This window comes from Lissotriton helveticus, chromosome 8, assembly GCF_964261635.1.
Source record: "Lissotriton helveticus chromosome 8, aLisHel1.1, whole genome shotgun sequence".
NCBI lineage: Eukaryota > Metazoa > Chordata > Amphibia > Caudata > Salamandridae > Lissotriton > Lissotriton helveticus.
The window spans coordinates 430,313,288-430,336,863 of NC_136069.1; the positions used below are offsets into that span (position 1 = coordinate 430,313,288).

The 23,576-nt window shown below is 40.0% G+C and overlaps 1 protein-coding gene across 6 annotated transcripts in view; it reads right to left on the reverse strand.

The window, feature by feature from the left end:
• The window catches only part of ENOX1 (ecto-NOX disulfide-thiol exchanger 1), a 2,394,477-nt gene that overhangs the window by 1,663,092 nt on the left and 707,809 nt on the right, over positions 1–23,576 (reverse strand). For all 6 annotated transcript variants that reach the window (XM_078657297.1, XM_078657294.1, XM_078657296.1 and 3 more), the window contains exon 3: positions 7,333–7,439. The gene's annotated coding sequence lies outside the window, so the exon portion shown is untranslated. The remainder of the gene's footprint in view (positions 1–7,332; positions 7,440–23,576) is intronic.

Genomic DNA, 23,576 nt, shown 5'->3' on the forward strand with positions numbered 1-23,576 from the left:
TGGGCTACAGGTCCTAATGATGTTGGTCTCTTGCAGATTCCACCCTACGTTGTTACCCTTAAGTCGAATGCTAAATTACCTCGCATTCCTCAGTACAAAATTTCCAGTGATGGCGAAAGAGCTCTTTTAGCGATTATCTATGATTTGGTTGATAAAGGTGTGGTTGAAGAAACGAGAGGTAATGTGTGTAATAGTCCTGTTCTGCCTGTCCTTAAGCCTACTGACTCTTCTCAGCCACCTGTGTAACGGTTTGTGATCGACCTTCGAGAGGTCAATAGGATTGTTGTGCCACAGTTTCCTGTTGTCCCAGACATTTATGCTTTATTGACTATGATCCCTGCCTCAGCGACTTGGTTTTCTGTTATTGATCTGAAGAACGCTTTCTTCAGTATTCCGATTGCTGAGGAAAGTAGGGATATTTTTGGCTTCTCTTTAGGAGGCCTCAGTTTTCGGTTTAAACGCGCTCCTCAAGGTTATTGTGAGAGTCCCTCCATTTGTAGTCAGGCTTTGAAAACTTAGCTTGATACTTTTGTATTGCCCTCTGGTGTTACTCTTATCCAGTATGTTGATGATCTGTTGGTTACTGCTGATGATGAAGAGATTTGTAAAGAGGTTACTCTTTCTTTGTTGCGACACCTGTCTGACCTTCATCATAAAGTGTCACCTTCGAAGTTGCAGTATTGCCGACAAGAAGTGACCTACTTAGGTCATCTCTTGTCGAAGGAGGGAAGACGATTGATCCCAGGGCATATTCAAGCGATTGCCCGAATTACTTTGCCATGCACACAGAGAGAGGTGCGTGCCTTTTTACGTATCACCTCGTATTGTAGACAGTGGATTCCGAATTTTTCTTTGCTAGCGAAACCTTTGTTGGCACTTACTCTTAAGGACACGCCACACCCTCTTCCTTTGTCTGACGAATGTCAGAAGAGTTTTTCTAAATTGCGTGATGCATTGTGTTCTGGTTCGGTGTTGGGTACCCCCGACTATAGTAAACCTTTTACACTTTATGTACACGAGAGAGAAGGTTGTGCATTGTCAGTGTTGACACAACAATTTGGAGACAAGCAGCGCCCATGTGCGCATTTTTCAGCCACTTTAGATCCGGTAGTTAGGGTGTTGCCTAGTTGTCTAAGAGCTACAGCAGCAGCGGCTGTTTCTATCCGACAATCTGCTGGTTTGGTATTGGATAATACATTGATTGTGATGGTTCCACATGCAGTGGATACCCTATTGAACAGAACAAAGACTCAACATCTTACCAGTGCACGTTTGTCAGGTTATGAGTTGACGCTTTTTGCTAGCCATGTGCACATCAAGCGGTGCAACATATTGAATCCAGCTACATTGTTGACTATTTTTGTAGAGACAGATGTTCACGAACAGCATGACTGTTTTCTCCGGACAGAGGAGGAAATGAAGGGTAGAGTTGATCTGAAAGATACTCCTCTTTCGAATCCTGATGGTACCCTATGGATAGATGGTTCGTGCTTTAAGCTTCCGAATGGAGAGACAACTGCAGCATATGCTGTCACAACTTTGCACACGATTGTTGAAACAGCACGTATTGCACAGAATTCAGCACAAGCAGCGGACTTGATAGCATTGATAGAGCGTGTGTGTTGTCAAAAGGAAAGAGAGTGAATGTTTTTACTGATAGCCAATATGCATTTGGCGTGGCTCACAGTTTTGGTCGTTTGTGGAAAGAGAGCGGATTTCTTACTTCCCATGGTACGAAAATTCAGCATGGACAATTAGTGAGTGAACTCCTTGAATCACTTACTTTGCCGACCCAAATTGTGATAGTAAAGTGTAGTGCGCATAAGAAGGTTACGGATGATGTGGGTCGAGGGAATGCGTTTGCAGATGAAGTAGCGAGAGAAACAGCGAAAGATGTGACGAGTCGGATGTATGTTGCAGGTCCTGGCAGAGGGGTTGTGGAAGGAGGAATGTGTGAGGATACAACAGAAAGTGTGAAGATGATTCAGGCAGAAGCTACTGAGAAAGAATTGAGTATGTGGAGAGAGAGTACGGGAATGTTGGATTCGACAGGCTGATGGGTTGAGCTGTCAGAGCACCGGCGATGGTTGTTGCCGGATGCATATGTGCTCCCGGTGGTTACTATGGCTCATGGGCTGGCTCACATTAGTTCAAAAGGGATATGTAAGTAGTTGGCTCCGGTATGGCAGAATGTTGGAATTCCTAAGTGTGCTGAGAATTTGGTTAAACACTGCATGATTTGCTTGATGCATAATCCTGGAAAGAGAACCCCAACTCCAGCGGGTCATTTTGCCCCTCCAACATATCCGTTTGAGGTGCTGTAGATAGACTACATTCATATGGAAAGATGCAATAACTTGAAATATGTCCTTGTGGTTGTTTGTGCCTTTTCCAGATGGATAGAGGCCTACCCCCTAAAGGATAATACTGCCTTTTCTACAGCCAAGGTTTTGCTCAAATAATTTTTTTCCAGATATGGCTTGCCGAGGATGGTATGGAGTGATAATCGAAGTGAATTTGTGGGTCAGATTATGAAGAAAGTATGTGCCGGTCGGGGTATTAAACAGAAATTTCATGCTGCGAATCACCCCCAGTCAGCAGGCCTGGTCGAGTGCTATAATGGCACTCTGAAGCTGAAGTTGGCCAAGGTGCAAGCGAGCTCTGGTCTTACATGGCCCGATGCCTTACCATTGGCACTTTTGTCCACGAGAACAACAGTACCTTCTCGCGTGGGACTTAGCCCATACGAGATTGTTTTTGGATGCCCGGCGAATGTCTGGGGTGTGCCGAGGCCTAAGAAGTACAGTGATATCGAGTACCCTATGTTGGTTAACTACTTACATGATTTGACTGCTAAATTGCGTGTTCTTCACCAACAGGTCCATGATACTTTGCCTTCAGTTTCTGTAGACGCAGGCCACATGATTCAACCTGGCGACTGGATTCTAACCAGGAATTTCCAAAGGTCAAAGAACTTGGAACCAAGATGGACCGGTCCATACCAAGTCCTGTTATCAACTCGGACTGCTATTAAGGTGTTCGGCAAGAAAAACTGGGTACATGGTACCCATTGCAAGAAGATACCTTTGCCCTTACCGTACGATAAGTGGGTCCGGGAAGGTGTTGCCGATTCCGAGAGTGAAAGGGTTCCAAGATTTGTACCTTTTAGCGATGCACATCTGGAATGGATTCAGTCAGAACGTGCGGATAATGAAGTCTTGCAAGAAACTGTGCCGCCGTGTTTGAGATTTGATACTACGCATCCAGGGACACTCTTTCAGGATCAAACTGTGCCTGGTAAAGAACGCTACAACTTAAGGTCTAAAAAGGACAAATAAAATCTGAATTTTTTGAGCCACCATCCGGGTTCAGCTGCAGGGTTGCGGTATAAGACTTAAGGGCTGGCCCACGTATTGACGAAAGGTCTGCGGTTCTAGGGACGTCTAGGACGCCTGGATGCACACTTGAGTGACGAAGGAAAATTGCCGCGAGCAGCACGTTAGAGGATGGAGTCTGTTGTAACTGAAAGAGATGTTGAGAGAATAAATCTTAAGACAAGATTTTGCACATTGATATATAGCAAATGTTTTATAATATTGTGCTTTTTGATGTTTTTAAGTATCACGTTAGCTTGTGTGGGTTGGATTGTCTATGTTACACAACAGACATCTGCACCCACCTCCCAACCTATCCTTTCTTTCACTACTGTTTCTTTGCACCAGTTTTATACGTTGCCTGAACATGAACAAACAAGGAGATCAGAATTTGTCAACAACTCGTTCATACAGTTGTTGCATCAGCATCAGTTAGTAGTAAATACCACTAATTGTTGGTTTTGTGGTCTTATGCCTCATACGACAGATAAAGGTATGCCATATTTGGTTTTGCCTTTTTCTTTTAATGGGTCTGTGTTGGCTTTACAGACCATGTTTATGTATGCAAATGAGGTATGCCCCTTACGTTCCCTTAAAGATAACTCCAGTAATAGTGCCTTGATAAGGGGAATAGTAGCTATGATCCGAGATATTGATGGATATAATGCTATCCCTAAGGAAGAGGTGCAGGCTTATGTTGGTTGGAACATGACTGGATATAGTACTAGCTTGATAGAGAAGGAGAGACAAAAAAGGTCTCCCCCTCTTTGGATTGTACCCCACCTAGGCCATTTTTGTTTGCAAGGTACTGGTCGGAATCCGAAAGCTCAGCTAGGTAAGAGTGTGTGCGATCAAACCTAGGTCTATTCATCCCGGACTTCTCCATCGTTTATGCCAGCTAAAGGCACATATTTTGTTTGTCATGACATACGGGCCGCGGAAGAGTAGAGTCTAGGTGGACAGGCGGGGAGTCGTCAGCCATTTAATGCTGACGTGAAGGTTTTTCCCCCACCGCGTGTCCAGGAAGCGGGTAACAGGATAAACCTAATCCTGAGGTGAAGGCTTCCCTTTCCTTGTGCTCCGGAAGCCCGTTGGAATGTAAACCGAATTCCTTAACCCTCAGAGATTAGAGGGTGTGCACCTGAGTTTTCCAGTGCAGCGATTCCAAGTTGGTAAACGCTTTTCAATAGAAAATACTTTTCCTCCTAGTTTGAGTAGGCTCCTTAGGGTGTGCCTCCATCTAGGTGAGAATAAACTATTGGTCCTGATGAACGCTGAGTCGAATACGACTCATAAGCTGAAACATGTCGACCGTTTTTTAGGACGCTGGGTTCAGATTGGCACAACCTTCATGTGTCCCATTCTTTCACTTTGTTTTTAACTGAGTTCGAATCACCCCTCTATTAAAAGTTTTGGTTGAGGGAGTGGTCTATACTCATTTTAATTTGCACTTTATGTTCTGTATCACTGCTCATACTAAAAACTGGAACCCGATGAGGACAATTGGCTACCTACCTTGTGCGGGTGCCTCAGGGTTCCTTTTACCTCACTGTGAATATACAACCTTGATTCTGAGACAGTCAATGTTTGTTTAGTGCACTTACGGGTGGTGGTGGTGATGATAGGTTGTCTCACTCCTTCTACCTTTTTGTGTTCTATTTGTATTATAGTTGGTTGATTTTTCAGGAACATGTTATGTGGCGTTTTTGCTTTCCCCTACATACACTACTGCTTCAGACTATCATAGAACGAGATATGGTAGAGGTGTCTTCAATAAGGAAGATACTGCAGCACACGAAGTAGGAGATTTCTTCAAGGGCTTCCTGCCCTTTTGGGGTCCTATGATCAATAGTAGGCATATTCGACAGCTTGTCCGCATTGTTGAAGCTACTATTAATGAGACAGCAGGTGCTCTTAGTAATGTTACAGCTGAGCTTCAAGCGGACCGCCTTATGACTTTGCAGAATCGTATGGTATTAGAGATCATACTTGCAGATCGAGGAGGAGTATGTAAATTGATTGGATCCAGTTGCTGTGTTTACATACCAGATAATGCCCCTACAGTGTACCAAGCCATCTCTAGGTTGCATAAGATCTCTGAGTCGATCCATGTAGACGAAGGAGACTGGTCATTGACGGGATGGTTTTGGGGACTGCTGTCCAAATGGGGATGGAAGATTCTGACATTCCTTGGTATGGTTTTAGCCATCCTTTTCTCTTGTTGTCTTTGCATCCAGTGTGGTCCCGCCATTTGTAGTTTTTGTGCTACTATGTGTGTTCGGAGATCTGTCCCGAGAGAAGTAGAGAATAATAAAATGATGCTACAGCAACACTTTGATGACCTAATGAATATTGATATAGACCTAGATTCAGAGAGTCTTAAGTTATTGCCTGCGTAATGGCAAAAGGAGGTCTGAGGTTCGGTAATTCTCGAGTCTGACTCCATTTTGTTCTGTGCCACCATTTTGTGTTGCCTTCATGTAGGCCTGTAAAGGTAGCTTGGCGAACAAAGTGGCCTGGCCTTCTTAGTTCATGTATACATTAACTAAGTTTCTTTTTGACTCTGAAATGAACTATAAGAAACTGACCTCTTCACCTGAAACTGACCTCGCAAAGCCAATTTCCCTGATCGATCTTTGTCTGAGATTGCCAATCAATTTTCAGGACATCGTTAACTTTTTAGTTTCCTTGGACATGCCTTATCTTGTTCAGCATCTGTTACTGTTTCTTTTTTTATGTTTCTTCATTACATGGTTTATGCTTTCAATTATAGGTTTGTCCGGCTTGTGGAGATTGAATTTGGGACATTCCTAATAATTAACTTTTGGGTTGGGATACTGTAAATTGAGTTTTTGCTATGTGTTTGAAAATGTATCTTATTGGCTAGAATTTTGTGCAGTGGGTGTACATTTATAATGTGAATATTGGGTATAAAAGGAGACGTCTCGCCTTAGTAAAATGAGCAGTCTCCTGAGAATTTACACCGTGATGTATTTCTAGGATCACTGTTACTAGCTGCAGCTAATAAACTTGGTCTCAGACACCATCCAGAAGTATTCTGTGTCTTTGAATACCAAGACAGGTGAACTCGAAGATCTTAGGCGTGACCCTGACGCCGCTGGGTTAAACCCCGGTTCTTCAATGTCGGGCTCAACCCCCAAAAGAATCAAGTAGGGACCACAATTTCCTACGGTTCACCCAATCAAATGCGGCAGTGAGGTACATAAAAAACAAAAAATAGCACCAGGTTGGGCAAGAGTGTATTTAGAAACTAAGAGATAGAGGTTTAGGCACTGTGCAGTGATTGATTTTCCTGATGGGAAACAATACTGCACCTCAGAAATAGTTTTATTAAAATCTGCCGAATCCGATAGCCTATTTAATAAGACCCCATCCAAAACTTTAACTGTAGAGTCAATGAGAGAAATGGGGTGGTAACAGTGGGGATCATCCTTATCGACCTTCTTGAAAATCTTATGATCGTGGTGGTTGACCATGAGGGTGGACTTTATTTAAAATCAACCACAGACATGGTGGCCTGCTGACCCCAGCAAGCCACCATCACTGTGATGGCAGTGATTCCTAGTTGCGACCTACCTCATTAATAATCATGAGGTAGGTCGATTTGTGACCCCACTGGGAATCGCTAATTAATATTTCCAAGAGTTCTTACATTAGGAATTGCTATTTCCTAATTACGATTCGATAAGAGTCGCAATTTGGAAATTATCATAATTTTTGTACATACCTACCAAAGCTCTATTGCCAAGGGAAAAGACTTTTCGAATTGATGGTAAGAGGAAAGAGAGCTCTGCCATAACATCTGGGGAAGGTGATCAAAATAGCAAAACAGGTTTGCAAATGAAAACAATCTAACATTTTGACTTCAGTGAAACTTTATGTCACCATGAACACAGCTGAATAGACAGATAGAACATTGGACAAGAATTAATGGTACCTTCAAAATCCGTTTTGTGAGATTAAACCAACCGGCAAAGGATTCTGGGATGTACTTTGTTCATGAGAGCTGAATTCATCTGAGTTTAGATGAGCAATCAGTGACAACTGAAAGTAAAGCAGACAGACAGAATAAAATTAGTATGGGTTGTTCAGACTACAGCCCCAAGATAAACCAACCTCAGCGGAGAATCTTCTCCTTTTCTCATCAAGTAGATTACCCAAGTTAAATGTGGTGCTCCTATAGCTGGCAACTGTGGTGTTAATATGTCTAGAGGTGTGACCGTAATAGCAAATAAACAGCTGTGCCCACAGTGAGGGCACTCACCCTTGGCAGAGATTTTACTCAACCGTGTTTCAGATCATTAGTTGCTTTCTTGTACAGGAATGGCTACCCACGTGAGTACTATTTATGCCAAGGCAAATAAGAAATGAAAGAGGTAAGTGATTCTTGATCCCCTCACTCCAACGTTCTGCCACCTACAATGATGTTGAATGCTCATTTGATTTTGCAATGAAAGAAGGAGTAAAATGTGTTCAGTGAGATAGAATCACAATGCATAAAGCAAGGAAACTGAGTATTTGTGAAAAGGTAACTTTGTTTAAGTATCAGTCTCAAGGAAACTGAATTGTGGTTTCCCCAGCCACACAAGATCCACCACACGTAGCAGAGGATCCATATCAGGCAATCATTCCTCCTCAGTTGCTAAGCCACAGAAAAGGCAGAATAGGCTTTGGTTCATTCATATATGTTATGCTTAGTAACTATGTTTTGGATCCAATTCAGAAATCAAACTTATTCAACTCTGAATACATCATATATGTCTGCAAACTGCAGAGATTTACAGCTGCTTCCCAGAACCACAAACAAGCAGGTGTATGTTTAGGATATCTACGAGCCACTGAACCTATATATATCAAACAATGTATTCAAATACATTCCTGGTACACACCTTTTTTTCTAACCATACATATGCAGTCTTCATATTCTAGATATTCAGCAAGCGCAAGGTTAGAAAAAGAATGAAAGATCAGATTGATCTTTATTTTACCTTTTTTCTTTTCCTCAAAATATTTTCAGTGCAAGGCTTTTTCTTCCTATGTTTCCCCTCATCCTGACAAACTGGGTACTGTTGTGTACTTTCCCGCTGCAGGTTGACATCTGATTGATCCATGTGGAATTTTAGTGGGGCAGATACATGTGGGACTGCCTTGGTGTTCAGTTACATAGTATTTCCCTTATCGCTCTTATGACACCCTCTATTAATACTCACACATACTCATGTTGGTGTCACTTCTGAATACAGAGGATTTGCAAATTTTACAAATGACCCACACTCATAGTTCACACTGGCATGGAAGCCTATTCGCCCAAATTCCAGAGACAGCAGAAGCATCATTATACACACTTTAAGCCCAATTGAATCACATAATTTACACCTTGCTACTCCATTTGTCTCTAATATGCCTCCTTTTTGCTGCTGAGAGGCTAATGGAATGGCACACAGTTTAAGGAAATGGCGGCATAGCTTAAACTGGCAACACAGATTAATAAGGAGTGGATGAGATATTTGTTCTTTTTATTCAAAGTTGCATTTGATTCCTTCTGATCAAGGAATATGTGGCTATTATTTATAAAAGGGCTAGGCAGAATTTCGATTATGCCAGAATAATCGGACTAATTTGGATAATTCTGTGTTACTCTTTGAAGTGAAATTACCGATAATTACCGGATTACTCCTGCTTATATAATTTAAAAAAATTGTACTGTAAGAGCACATTTAGCAAGCATGGGCAATGTATTATGCAAAATACATCTTCGCATCCATTTTAGATGCATGGGTGCATTTTGTGCTATGAAAATAGTGCTAAATACCGCTAGGAATTTGGAGGAAAATACTACCTCAAGAGCACATTCAGCGAGTGCAAGGGGCTGCTTGTGCTTGCTATTCCTGTTCAGATGTGTTTAGCACTATTTTTTAGTGCAAAATGCATCTGTAGACAGGAGGGGCATTTTTGCATTAACAATTGCAATATAGCGAAAATGACTCTTTTTGCGTAATTCAAGCATAATTCTTAGGTAACTCCACGTGATTATGCCTACTATGCCCACCCCTAGTTTATAACTTCCTTTACTAATTCTACTTCTGGTACCCCAAACTATGTGAAATACTACACAATATAATACATTTTTTAAATTATGTAGATTTAGATTTTTTTAAGTAACAGATGCTACTGGTTGCAGTCAGAAGTTAGATAAATGTTCTCAAACCCATCTGCTTGTTGAGTAACAGGTTCCGGAAAAGGTACCAAATGCCTAAGGATCCGATATGGATTATTATTGAGTTTCCTATTAAAGATTTAATTGCCACTACTGAACAGTTGTCTGTTATAGCCTCAGGTCATCTCTTCTGATTAAAGAAGAGAAGAGGTTTGGTAAACATAAAGCGCAGGCAAAGAAGTGCTCCCAGTATTTGTGGGTAACACATTAAAACAAAACATGAAAAATAATCTTCCTAACTATTCTGCAAACATTTACTTAAAGAGTATTATACCTCATGAAATCATAAGAGGAATTTACACTAACATATTGTATCAACCAGAAGCTATTTATAGAATGCAGCCATCTCCGAAGACTGAAGAGCAACATCAGAACACTACAAGGTAAAATAGGGTATATGAGAGAATCCCCCCGGGAGTCAGATGATGAAGTCATCCAGGCCAAAAGTTGCTTTGAATAATTCATGATCTGCTTTGTAAGATTGTTACTGTATGCCCAGATATATTTTACAGAATGGCAATAGTAGGTGAATCAGTGCGAAATAACTAAATGATTTTATGGGTAGAGTTATTCTAAGAAGACAGAGACTGTGCGACTTAACTCTGGGAGCACAATTCACTGTGAAAACTTTAAACCATGGTTCTCTTGATTGGTTTGCTTTATTCCGTGTAGCACGTTGTGTTAAATTATCAATTAAGAAGTCTCTGTAGAAGATTGCTAGAAACACTTTTTGTTTTATCTTTGCATGCAATAAGAAGAAATCTGAGGGAAAAGAGTGACACATATATTTGAATATTCCAATATTAGGTCTTTGGTTTGGGAGACACACTTTCTTAAATTCACAGTTTTACAGAAGAGACATTGAATCTTGTGGTACTTGATATTGGTCTGACTACAGTAGAGATATAACATGCAGTTCTTAGCTTGGGAATCGGCATAAAGCCATTCCTGCATAAAAGATGCTAATCCTCCCTGCTATCAAACATCTTACACTCACCAAGAATGGAGAAAAAGAGATTATCCCTACAGCTAGAATTTTATCTTTAAAGATTCCTTACAAAGGTATTGTGAAACTTTCCTAATGCAGTTTGTACCTTAGTTAGGTTTCAAATTAACACAAAGACAGGCTTCAGATGACAACTTTTATTTGTGCCAGGAGTGGGAGACTTTCATCCAGCCACAAAACACAAAGGAACATATTGCCTTTCACAGGAATTTTGAGGAGCATTTGCAATTTCTGAACATTTCATTAATGCTTCTTTCAACCTGTATCTTTAGGGAAAACATTTCCTAAATTAGAAAAAATAACTTAGATCAATCATTCCTATGGGAAACATGAGTTTCAGCAAGGGAATACTTCAGGCAACCTGGTCTCTACAAATTAAAGCATGTCTTCATCACACTGTTCCTCAAAGATGTAAGCATACCTCAAAACATCAACCAATAACAATCTTGAAATTCTACAGGTCCATTTCCAGCCATCCATTTTTTGGAAGACATCAGAAATAGATAGCAACTCTACAACTCCTCCTGTCTAGAGATACATTTCCGTTTGAGTGACATCATGTCAGGTTCTTGTGCATGAGATAGAAAGCATTTATAGAGACTGTCAGATATTACATAGTATCATAAAAAGGCTTCTGGCCTACCAGGGTTAAGTATATGTATACAGCCTGAGTTAACTGGACCTCTTAGCAACATTTTTCCCTATTAACCATAAGGTTCTGGTCAACAATGGCAAGATTATCTTAGATATTTGTATAGCTAGTACATTATTCACAACCTTCCTAGACAACCAGGCCAAATTATAAAACTTTTCCACCTAAAACCATTACCACTATAAGGAGGGTCCTTCAAGGATCAGTTCTCTCATCACATTGTTTAATACCCATATGGACCCTGATCAACCTCATACTGAATATAGAGCCTGGTTCCACTTATCTGGGAAGCCACAGCCAAAAGTGTGATCATCCCAGGCTGTCTGGAATGCTAAAAAGAAACAGGCAGTGATCCTGGTCAGACCAGACCTTCACTCCTGAATCCATGGCTTTTACCCCGGAGGCAGGACTAGATTCTGTGTATTGTGTTTGAAAATATCCCATTGCACCACAAGCAAATACAGAAACCTCAAACCAATTCTGTCATCAAAGTTTTTAAGGCTCAGTCCCCTCTTCTGACTGGTTCCTCAAAACAGTTCCTTCATTATCAGTACGTAACATCCCACAAACTAATGAGGAGCAATTTTGTTTAGCTACAAAGATATATTGCCAAGATCCACTAACAAAGCCCTTCCAGGCTCTGCAGACGTCTGGACACCCAAGACTGTCAGCAATGAGCATATGGTCATCCACCCAGAAGCCCAAGACATTTAGTAGCAGATGACTCCAGTAACGCATCCTAAAGAATAACATACTCCTGCTCTGTCAGTTAAAAATGTCTTCCTAAATACCTGAGTCACACACACTACACCAAATATTTCCAATAGATCATCCATACTGGCATTCCCCTTGTGCGTATTCACAACCAAGCAAATTATTTGATATCATGAGTATCTGCATTTCAGCATTCAGGGATTTTCCAATAAATTCTTAACTCAAAAGAGGCATACACGAACATGGTTTGTTTCACAGTAAAACTATCTAGTGCATGATCATTGTGTAAATCTTAAGGACATCTGTTTTGTGTCTTTGGCTACTTGAAACTTCCCAGAGGCAGCACTTTACAAACTCTAAAAAAACGTAATTATTCACACCAAGAATAACTGATAAAAAATGAAGATTTTAATTCATGAGTTCCTTTAAAAGAGATGTGCACAATTTATAAAGATCCTTGAGAAACCAGTTTCAGGTTCAGAAAAGAGAAGAATGGTGTTAACCCACCTCATATGAAACAGGCAGAAATGCTTGCACTTTATGCAAGATTTTTTAAAATAGACACTGTTGACCTTGTCAGATTTACCTGTAAGAAGGTCAAATTACATCCCAAAGTTGCATATCAAGTAGTTTCGTGTTGGAAGTTTACCTGTCGTCCCTTTGGTCTTTCCTACTTCTAAATCTAGTAATAGCATTTCGCAAAATGGGAAGGTTCAACGTGACTACAGTTTTGTTGTGTCAAAACAAGAGTTAGGTTATTAGTTTGCTGAAGGTATGCAAGTTAGCAATCACAAAACCTTAGTTTTGTGAAACAATAATTGGCATTTTTTTATCCCAATTCAACAAAGTGAATGATTTTCCTTAGTGATTGAATTTCCTGACTATTTCCCTAAAAGAACCAACCAAAATTTGAGGAATGTTTGCAAGGAAACTCACAGGTTTGCTGATCCTTTGGCTACAGGAGAATTGTCATGCACCAAAAGATTTATTCTTATTATTAAACGATTTTCTTTGTGAGAGATTCTTTCCTGCACACCTACCGCTACCAAATTCTTTTTTTTTAAGTTTACAAATATTGTAAAGTTCAAAGAGAATGCAAAGTTTTCTAAACTAAAGTACTAGAAATGGCCTACGTTTATTTTAACCCAGGACATTAAAGCTATGTTTGGAGCTTTTCTCATAATCATAGCTGAAGTGGCCAAAGCAATTCTGCCAAGTTGGAGAAAACAGTATAAGCAGAAGACCTGGTATTATATGGGAATAAATTGTTATGAAAGTAATTTCACTGTGAAAATTTAAATTAGTCACTAGTGATGCATTTAATTATACAAAGAATTATTTTGTTTTGATTATTAAGCAGGCATAGTATTCTTCACTCCACGTACTGGTACCTGAAGTATGCTTAAACAAACACGTATGACACCAAATTCTACATATATAATACAAAATTAGCAGACAAGAAAAAAAGGGGATGAATTATACTGTGCTGTACAGATTTTGATTGTTTGATTTGTGTAGCAGCTAGAACATTTCTTTAGTCTTCCAGTTGTTTGTACATAATATGGCAATGCTTCCTAATTTTTTGCATGGTCCATAAGAGAGGTAGTCTATAGCAAGAACACCCATGGAGGACCAATAAGCAGTTGGCATCCTAGTGTGTGTCCGTAGGGATATGTTTTGCTAGCTTTACAAATTAAGAAATGCAGAATTCTCCAAATGGTGGTGTTGATGCGTTTCGGCCCTTTAAGTTTCAGAGCCTCTTCAAGAGCCTCTTTAAGATTCAGAGCCTTTGGAGTGACGATTACTATGCATGCAAAATATTCAAAATAAATAATGTTTTGTATAATTAAATGCATCACCAGTGACTAATTAAAATGTTCACGGTCTTCTGCTTATACTGTTTCTTGCTCAGGTACTGTGGGATAATTTGGGCAAACCTCTATATATGTATAAAGTTAGAGAAAGTATCCCTAACAAGTGTCAGCATTAGACGTTCATGAGAGGAAAACAATCTTCACTACATTTACTTTTTGTTAGTTACAAGGGGATTGTTTTCAAAATTAAATCTTGCCTAAAGCAAGGTGAATTGATTTCTGCTGAAGACAGTCACATTAATATAGACAACGTATAGAAATCAGCATCGCAAGATAAATCCTAAAAGGTTTGCACCTCTTCAAAAACCGTTTGGCATCATTGCGAAGTGCAAAAAATGTCTTAGTTAACACAGGTTAGGTTTGCCCCTATGTTATGCAGATTGACAAATATTTTTTTTAATGCAGTTGTGGTGAGGCTTCGACTGATGGACTTGTTTGTGAGTTTCTTGATTATACAGCTATATTTTTTGTCAGACAGAGATCAAATCGAAAAGATGTTTATATGAATGTGACGAATACAGACACGCTACAGCATCCAACGAGCTAGGCACATTTATACAAAGAAGTGTGCCTCTAAAGGGGTCTACAGTCATAAGAGATATACAGTCGTGAGTATTACCATGTATCCTGGCTCTCAGGTGCCCCTCCTCTCCTTCACCTCACCCTGAAAACCACCATCTTACTCGCAGCTGTGATACCCTGCTTCAGATATTGTAACAGCCTCTATACTTGGCTCCCTAAAAAATCTTTACCAAGCTTCAACAAGCTCAGAACCATGCAGCCGATGTCTGATTGGCCTGCATTGCTTTGAGCACATCTGGTTCACACTGCGGTCACTTCACTGGGTCCCTGTGAATTCATGAGATAGCATCAGATCCCCATGCTTCGTCAACAAACAATTGCATAACTGATAACTGGTCTACTTATCTATGCTGTTCTTCCCGATCCCCTATGCAGAAGCCCAAGATCGGCCACCAACAATTTGCTGTCCACTCAACTGTACTGATACAAGAATTTTGTTAGGAGGACTCTGCATATGTACAGATCATCCATATAGAACTCTCGTGCAAAACAACAAAGAATCCCACATCACTTCAGCAGATTCAGAAAACTACTAAAGCCTCACCTTTCAAGCAATCGTATGCTTACCCCCTATGTTGCTGCCTCTGGTTAGATGCTTGCAAGCAGCCCCACCCTACTACTGGGTCAACGTTTGACTTTCTCTTTCTAAGGCTCTGTCCTCCACTTATAATTATCATGAGATCACTGTTTAGTATTACTTTCATCTGTGCCCAAACCAATAGTGCTCCGAGGGTACCTGGCGACTTGCAGAACTTCATAAAAACCCTAAATAAATAAATAGAAAGGAAGTGAACATTTGCAGGCACTGACTCACGTCCAAGAGATAAGAGCTACCATCGAGTGATACCACAGTACAAAAGATACGTCCATTATTCATCTCAGTATATACAATATCACGCAACATCACAGATGAAAACTTAATGAAGAAACAAGCCACAAATCCTGGGTGAGGGTCTGTCCTATTTGAACTGTCCATTTCTCCTACAATGGAGAGTCTTCGTTTAAGTACTAGTCAGAGGCGGACTTTCAGCTGCTTTAAGTGACAGAGGGTTGTGCCTCATTGGTATATTCATAATCTGAGGCTGCAAGACGCAATGCACAAGCCTCTCTAATACTGCCTCCTCCTCTCTGCATGTGTAGTAAGGTTCATGTGTTACAGCAATATTGTTACTACGTGAGTCGCTTAGTAACATGTGCTAGTCCTTTTCCTCTTGTTCGGTGTAGGTCATTATTGCTTCAAGTGTAATTATTTGTCTAGCTAAGGAGAGAAAAGTCATTGTATTGGTCACCACAACATATGTATCAAAAGAACATACATCACGTGACACCCTAGGATCTTCAGGCTTGCATCTATAATGACGCACCGGCACTCACAGATCAATCAAGAAGTGAGTGGCTGTCATGACAGTGTAGACATGTGTTGGTGGCATAACAATCCCTTATCAGATTAAAGCTACCGTTAGTCACCAGGTGTTGTTGAGGTTGCATTGGATTATGTTGACTACATCCCTAGTCTACAACCAATGCACCTATAAAGGACATTTGCTCATGTACCTTTGGGTATGGTGATGCAGCTACAAGTGGCTCTTTGAAGGCACGAGCAGCTGGGACTTGCCGCTGGATGATGATTTAGATGAGCGGTGCTATGGCTCCCCCACGTGTGTTAGAAATGACTTACATTCTTATAGAATGTTTGACAAATGAATGTTAACCATATAAAATACATTCAACATTTCTGCTCCCATTTCAAATATTTTTTGCCTTGCCCCTGTGGATCCTTGGTAGCATGTATCCTGGCCCCTCTCGCAGAACGGGAAAGTCATTGGGCTGAGTTTCCTGCTCCAACTTTACCTTGCATGCTGTCAAATTTCATTACCGCTGTCGTAACAAGGCTTAAGTGCTTCTACCCATGTTCTGAATAGGCTCTTTATTTACCACCAGCTATATTATAATCTCACTTACTTGTGAAAAAAGACTATGAAACAAGACATGGTTGGGCTCAATCAGGCCACATAGTTTCTCTCTAAATAAATAAAACACATGCTCACTTTTTGACACTTATTATTTATTTCTTTTGTGAATTACGTTGAATTTTTTTGCACCTTCAATATGTCAAGTAATTGCTATTATTATGCCTTAATTAACAAAACATCATCTCTTGCTATCCTCTTCCTAGTTAAATTGCATATTAACGCGCTGTGCATTAAAGTTTACTTAATCTAAACGTGTATCTTTCCATAGCAAGACACCACAGACAGAAGGGATTTATGATCCGTGTTCAGCATTCTCCTCCAGGGGCAGTGCACATGCCGACAGGCTTGGTGTTCTGTCATAAAGGATTAAGGGTGATATCTGTATGGGATTCAGAGCACTGAGTCTAATGGCTGTCTTTTGTTCTAATTTGGAGCTAAGCATTTAGGCTCAGTAAGTTTGTGTTAATTGTACAAAAATAGAACAAGACAGTGTTTTCAACCTAATAACTGTGATGAACACACTGACGTCGATATTATTCCAGGAACGAAGTGACAGATTTTCTGTCATTTTCTTTTGTCAAACAATTCAGATATGCTGTTCATCAAATAGTCAACAGCACCAGCTGAATACAAAATAGCACTAGCAAAATAATAGAGGTTAATAGAAGGAATCGTATTTACACAGGCACATTTTGTTCTGTCATTTATACTTATGCCCAGTAATAACCTTTATTAAGTCTTGCATGCACAGCGCTTGTGCTGTGCATGCGAACTCTCTTGTAAATACAAATAAAGAAATCTTAAACGGGCTTTTAGCCCACCCATTACTGACCTTTATTTACTATTGGCTGGCTGCCACATCGCTCTGGTTTCCTTGCTTCCTAATGGTCGGCACCTCCTCCTTGCCTCCGGCTTACTACTAGGCTTTGAGCCTTCGTCCAAGGCATGGCGTTCGGACCGAGTACTTCTTCCTGTGTCCAGTGTCCTTCCACTGCCCACAAGCTCCAGTAGGTACTCTTTTGCAGTATTTGTGTTAACACACCACCCAGCCATTGTTTTTCAATAACCCCCAGCACGCTGCTTTTAACCGACCACCACCAGCTCTCTATTGTTTTACCCACCCCGCTATTTCAGCATCTTCCTGCACCCTCCCTGTTGTCCTCCACCCTCCACTAGAACTAGGGGTGCACTAATTATGCATTTATTATTTCGTTTCCACCAACCTCACCCTCCCTCATATCCTTTTTATCTCCATGTAGGTCCTTTTTAATTTTCTGCAGCTTTAGAGCGCAAACTTGATCGTACATGAGCACCAGATACATTCATTACACATGAACAATTTCATTTTGTTTTTTGTTTTTTCTATTGCACACAAAGGATTACATGATTCTACACAGAATCACAGGATGTTGTTCCGACGCCGAGACTGCAACCCTGTTCCCCAGTTCCAAAGTTGGCAGCTCTGACTTCAACATGCATCAGTTGTGCTAAACCACCACACCACCTGTCACCAATGTTTTTAACCACCCACCCCCGTTTTTAATCCACCACCTCCTCCTCCCGCTCTCTGTTGTCTTACCCACCACCCTCTACTTGTTTTATTAAGCACCGGATCTGGGTAGCAAAGAGCAGACCAAGCAAAATGGCGATTGGCAGAAACGATACATTCACACCTGTTCCAGAATAACTTTCATTTGATTTTCACAGCTCTAACCTAACAAGCTTTTTCTCATTTCGCCAGCATTCACGTAAGTGTTTACTTTAAATGCAGAATGTGAGTTAAGACAGGGTGAACTTAATGGTGTTTATATATTTTTAAATTGACACTATGCAATGAAGGCACCCTTTTTGCATATTCTGTTCTCTGGTAAGCCAAGAACAGGACACTTGATGTGTGAAATATTAATAATGTACTGCAGCTTCTAGCTTTATAAGAGGAAGTCTTTGTTGATTCCACTAATGGTTCGCCCTCTTGGAATGATTCTCTTCTGCTTCATTCTGTGTACTCTTGCCGACATAAATGGTTAACCCTCCATTCATTTGTGAAACCTGGGTTGAGATAAAGGTGTGAGGTGTTATCAATAGATGACCCACTCAGACACATATAAACCAGTGAATGGAGATGCGCATATGTTCCATCTGGGCTACAAATACAAGGGATCTAGTGATGCTTGTATTTTCTGTATAGACGTGAAAGTGCACAGCCACTCAACCCCTTGTGCAATAAATGTATCAGCCTTAGTTGCATTAACGGTTGAGTTGGCCTCATTAAGAATTAAAACATGTGCCTGCAGATCACACAGATGTCATCAGCGAGTGTTTAACTTTCTAAGCCATCTTTCCAACATAAATGGTCAACCATTTGTTTGTGGAACTTGGGATGAGATAAAGGCATGAGGTTTTACCAATAGATGACCCCTTCAGTCATACACATATCAGTGATTTGAGAAGCACAGATGTTCCATCAGGCCTTCACATACAAGGGATTCAATGTTGTCTGCATTTTCTGGTGCCCCTAAACGTGAAAGTGCTGAACCAGCCAACCGTAGGGCATGTTTGCCCTTGCGTTACTACAAGCTATGCCATCCGACATCCACATTACCTGCTGCATACATATATCAATCTTGCATCCTCTTTAAAGCCACCCAACCCATTATTAAAGGAAGCAGTTGCTTTAGACCTTACTAGTGATCGGCTTGGACCACTGTTGTATTGTTTTGCAGCAATACAGGGTTGGCTTTACAGTTCAAAAATATCTATTACTTCGTATTTGTTTGTGGTTTGATATGTGGTGACTTAAAGCTTACCAAAAAAAACGCAATGACATGGCCAGCATTGACCTGCGACATAATGCTTTTTTTTCTTTACTTTACGTCATGTTGCACAGCAGCTCGCGCTGCTGTGCAATATGTCTTTAAAAACCAGCCACGGCCGGTGGTAGGTGTAACTGCAGGCCGGTGACGTAGGGAGGGGGAGGGGCAGGGTGGGGGGTTGTAATGTATGGATTAAGGACTTTAACAGGTAAGTAAACATATAAATTAATAAAACGAATTTCGTTGTGTGCACTGCATCACCAAATGCGATGCAGTGCGCGCAAGGAAATTCGTTTTATTTATTTATATGTTTACTTACCTGTTAAAGTCTGTAATCCATACATTACAACCCCCCACCCTGCCCCTCCTCCTCCCTACGTCACTGCCCTGCAGTTACACCTACCACCGGCCGTGGCTGTTGAAAACACTGACAAAGCTAATTGATATCACATAGCTGAAACATTTTGGCTTTGCTAATGCTTGTTTATACATTACTCTCTTCTCAGCACACTTCTATACACAGACCTATAACTGTATTTCCCTTTTACACTGACTCCTCGACTCTGAGTATACAGTGTTCTTTTATGGCATTTTCTTTTCCTTGCTTACGTTATTCTTACTTGTGCTTATCCTAATTGCACTCTTCTTTGATATGCTTTTCATACAGATATCCCTCATTAGATATTTGTTACCCAGCTCACTAATGCACAGAGCCCTATATAGTATGGTATATGAGAGTGGCAACTCTTCTCAGTAAAAAGATACACATATAGTATTTCTGCATCACTTATGTGTGTTAGTTTAATACATTTTACACAATAAGAATGTGCACATTTAGGGTGATACTGCTCCATCATTGTAAATATTGATTCCTTCAATTAGCTTTTATCTATTACTTACATATTCCTAGATCATTTACCATAGCTGAAATGTTTCCTTATTCATTCAGACTGTGTTCTTACTCACGTTTTCTTTATAGACAAGTAACTGAAACTATATTATCCTATAATCCATTAGAGTATATTAATTTCATCTCTTTATTCCTAGGGTATTAGGTATGAGATAAACTACCTCTGCCACACATTATAAGAATATTGCAAGTCACTGAGGAGTTCCATGACCATGGAGAGGACAAAGGCCGAAGGCAGAGTTATTTATAAGGTTATGGAACTCTGAGGGGACTTGCAATATCCTTATTATGTAAGGCAGTGAGGGGGCGTGTGGCTTGGTACCTGGGAAGATGACTGCTTGCTAACGCAGCTCTTCGGCAGCCGGCGAGGGTTGTCGGCCTTCAGTCAGACTTTTCTTCTCTACAGCACCATTCTTTAGTCCTTGTTGTGGGAGAACCTCCCTACTTACATAAGAAATGTTTCTCGATATCAGGTGAGTGGCGATATTCCGCATCTGTAAATATCTCTGCAGGATCACTGTATGACAGAAATTGCACCTGCATTTTTATTTTATGTTTTCTCTCACTGACTGAATGTCTGAGGAGAATTTTCAACTGTGAGCAGTTTCTATGAGCAGTTTGGAATCTTCCCTCAAATATTTGTACTGACGTCATGTTACCTTTAACAGTGCCTGCATATTTTTCTCTGTGATGAGCAGCTTCTTCGAATATTGGTTATGTTACTAGCTCTACACAAGGATCACTCTCTCTCCTAATAGACTTTGAAGCTATACTTTTTTCTGAATTTTACAACAATTACTCACTATAAATACCATTCCATGTCTGTATCTATCCTTTTTTGGGAACAATATGGAATTTAAAATTAAATTCTCCTCACACAGAGTTGCAACACAGATGGCTCGGTTTCAGAAATCGTAATCTTTTTCCTTTCTACTGCACAACACGGAGGACTCAGACACTACACCGCAAGCCTCCTAACCAGCGACTTTGTCAAATACACATGTTTCTAGTGCAAGTTCTTCCAAGCCTTCATCAAAGCCTAGTGTTAAATCCACTCTTACATCTCATAAAAGGTTGAAAAAAGCCCCTCCTTGGCCGGTGAAATCTCCTCCTCCTAATTTTATGGAACTTCTTCCAGACAAAATACGTGCTCTTAAACCATATGTGGAGAAAACAAATAGACACATTCAAAGCCTGGATGAGAAATGGTCCATCACTGAAAACAGGGTTAAAGTGGTGGAACAAAAGGTTGACACTGCCGATTGTCTCTCAGCATACCACTCTTTTACAAACTGAACTTTGTCAGCTCAAAAAACAAGTGGAATACCTTGTGAACCATAGTCAATGAAACAATCTTTGGATTATTGGCCTGGTAAAGAGTTTGGAGGGGCTCAACCCTATTGCCTTTTTTCAATCTATGCTTCCTAGGGTTCTTGATTTGCCTGAAATGCCTTCCTTAAATATTCAATGAGCTCAAAGACTTGGTCATAATTCTCATACTGCTTCCTCCTCACAAAAACTTAGAGGTGTTATTATCTTCTTTTTGGAATACACTGATGTGCTGAAAGCCCTTCAGGCAGCTAAAAGTAAAGGTTGAATTTCTTGGATGGGATCTACCTTGTTCTTCTATCAAGACCTAGCTAAACCTACAGCTGACAGAAGAAAAAAGTTTCTTGATATACGACTGGCTTTTTGAAATATTAATGCTCGATTTGGTTATTCCATCCTTGCCTCTACCAAGGCACCTATAAGACTACAACTTATAAGGATCTAGTTCTCCTACAGAAGTTCTCGGATACTTGCAGAGAATAAACAAGGGATATTACTAGATATTCTACTACTTGATTGTTTTGTTACATTCTTGGTATGTCATGTTATGTACTTTTATTATGTTATAGCATAATTCATTAACACTCCTAAAATGATCTTTGTTTTTATATTCGTCTTTCTATGTTAGATACTGTGCTGTATTTTCTTGAATTGTTCCTGCGTCTGTCTCAATGGCCTCTTCTCCTCGGAATGTCCTGGTGTCCATTTGTGTAATCTTCCTCATGTGACTTCACCATTATTGATTTTATGTTGGTCTTTTAAGTATGTCTTTGCTATTCTATATATGCACTCTGTCCATCTCTTTTCTCATCGCCTTTTCTTTAGCCTTACTTTCCTTCTCTTCTTTCTCTTTTGCAGGGGTAATTTTCGGCAACTAATTTGGTGTGGCTTCTCTTATTTCCACATTTTTACTTCTTCCTTCAGATGTGTATTTCTTTACCTGTAACTTCTTTTAAATGACTTTAAGAGCTTTAACTTGGATTGTTCGAATGTTAAGTTCATCTATTACATGATGAGTTCTCACCCACATGTCCAGGTTAAAAGCAGATATTGTATTTTTACAAGAAACACATTTATTGCTCTGGAAGTTAAAAAACTGAAATGACAATGGGTGGCCAATGTTTTTTCTTCCCCAGGTTCAAGGAAAATGAATGGAGTCATCATACTATGTCATAAAGCTTTATATGTTATGTAAGTTTCTTAAGATTCTGACAAAGAAGGGTGATGGGTGGAGAATAATACTGCATATTAACAAAATACTTATCATTTTATTTTATATTCATGCTCCTTTGAAACCATATACTACTTTTTTTGGCCTGACATTTCTTGTGAATTGATGTCTATATCAGATGATTACATTATTTCTGGAGGTGACTGTAACCTAGTTTTGGATCATTACATAGATCGTAATTCTAAAGTTAATTTCATCCCTTCCACCATGCACAGATAATTTACTACAGGTATCGAACAATGTTCCCTTGTTGTTACATGAATATGTAATCTATTATTAAAAGAATACACCTTTGTCTCTCCAACACACTTCCCTCAATCCAGAATCGATTATCGTTGTATCTCTAAATTCCTAACACATCATATTCTCCATGTCAAGATTGGTTCCATATTGATCTCTGATTACGTTCCTGTTACTTTAGGTTTAGATTTGTCCCAAGTCCCTAGATGGCATTTCAACACATCCCGATTATTAGATACTAATTTCACTAATAATTTGGAATAACTTGCTACTGACTTCTTCAAAAACAATTCTCACCCACACTTTTGCCCCAAATTATTAGGGATTCCTTTCAAGCTACAGCTAATGTTACAAAAAAGGAAAAAAAATGCACTCTTGCCAATCCATAGAACTTTTGAAACAAACCAAGACCTTCAAAAACCTATATTTCAGCAACAGGTCTAAAATGCATGTAGACAACCTAGTTCAGAAGACGTTTTGCTATAATAAACTCTCTACAGAAAACATTGCTCCTTATTTCCTTAGAGCAAGTTCTGAGTATGGAGGCCAAACAAAATCTGGCAAGTTACTAGATAATTAACTCAATATTAAAAAAGAACATATGAAAATAGACTATTTCACAAGCAGATTCCCTGCCTGT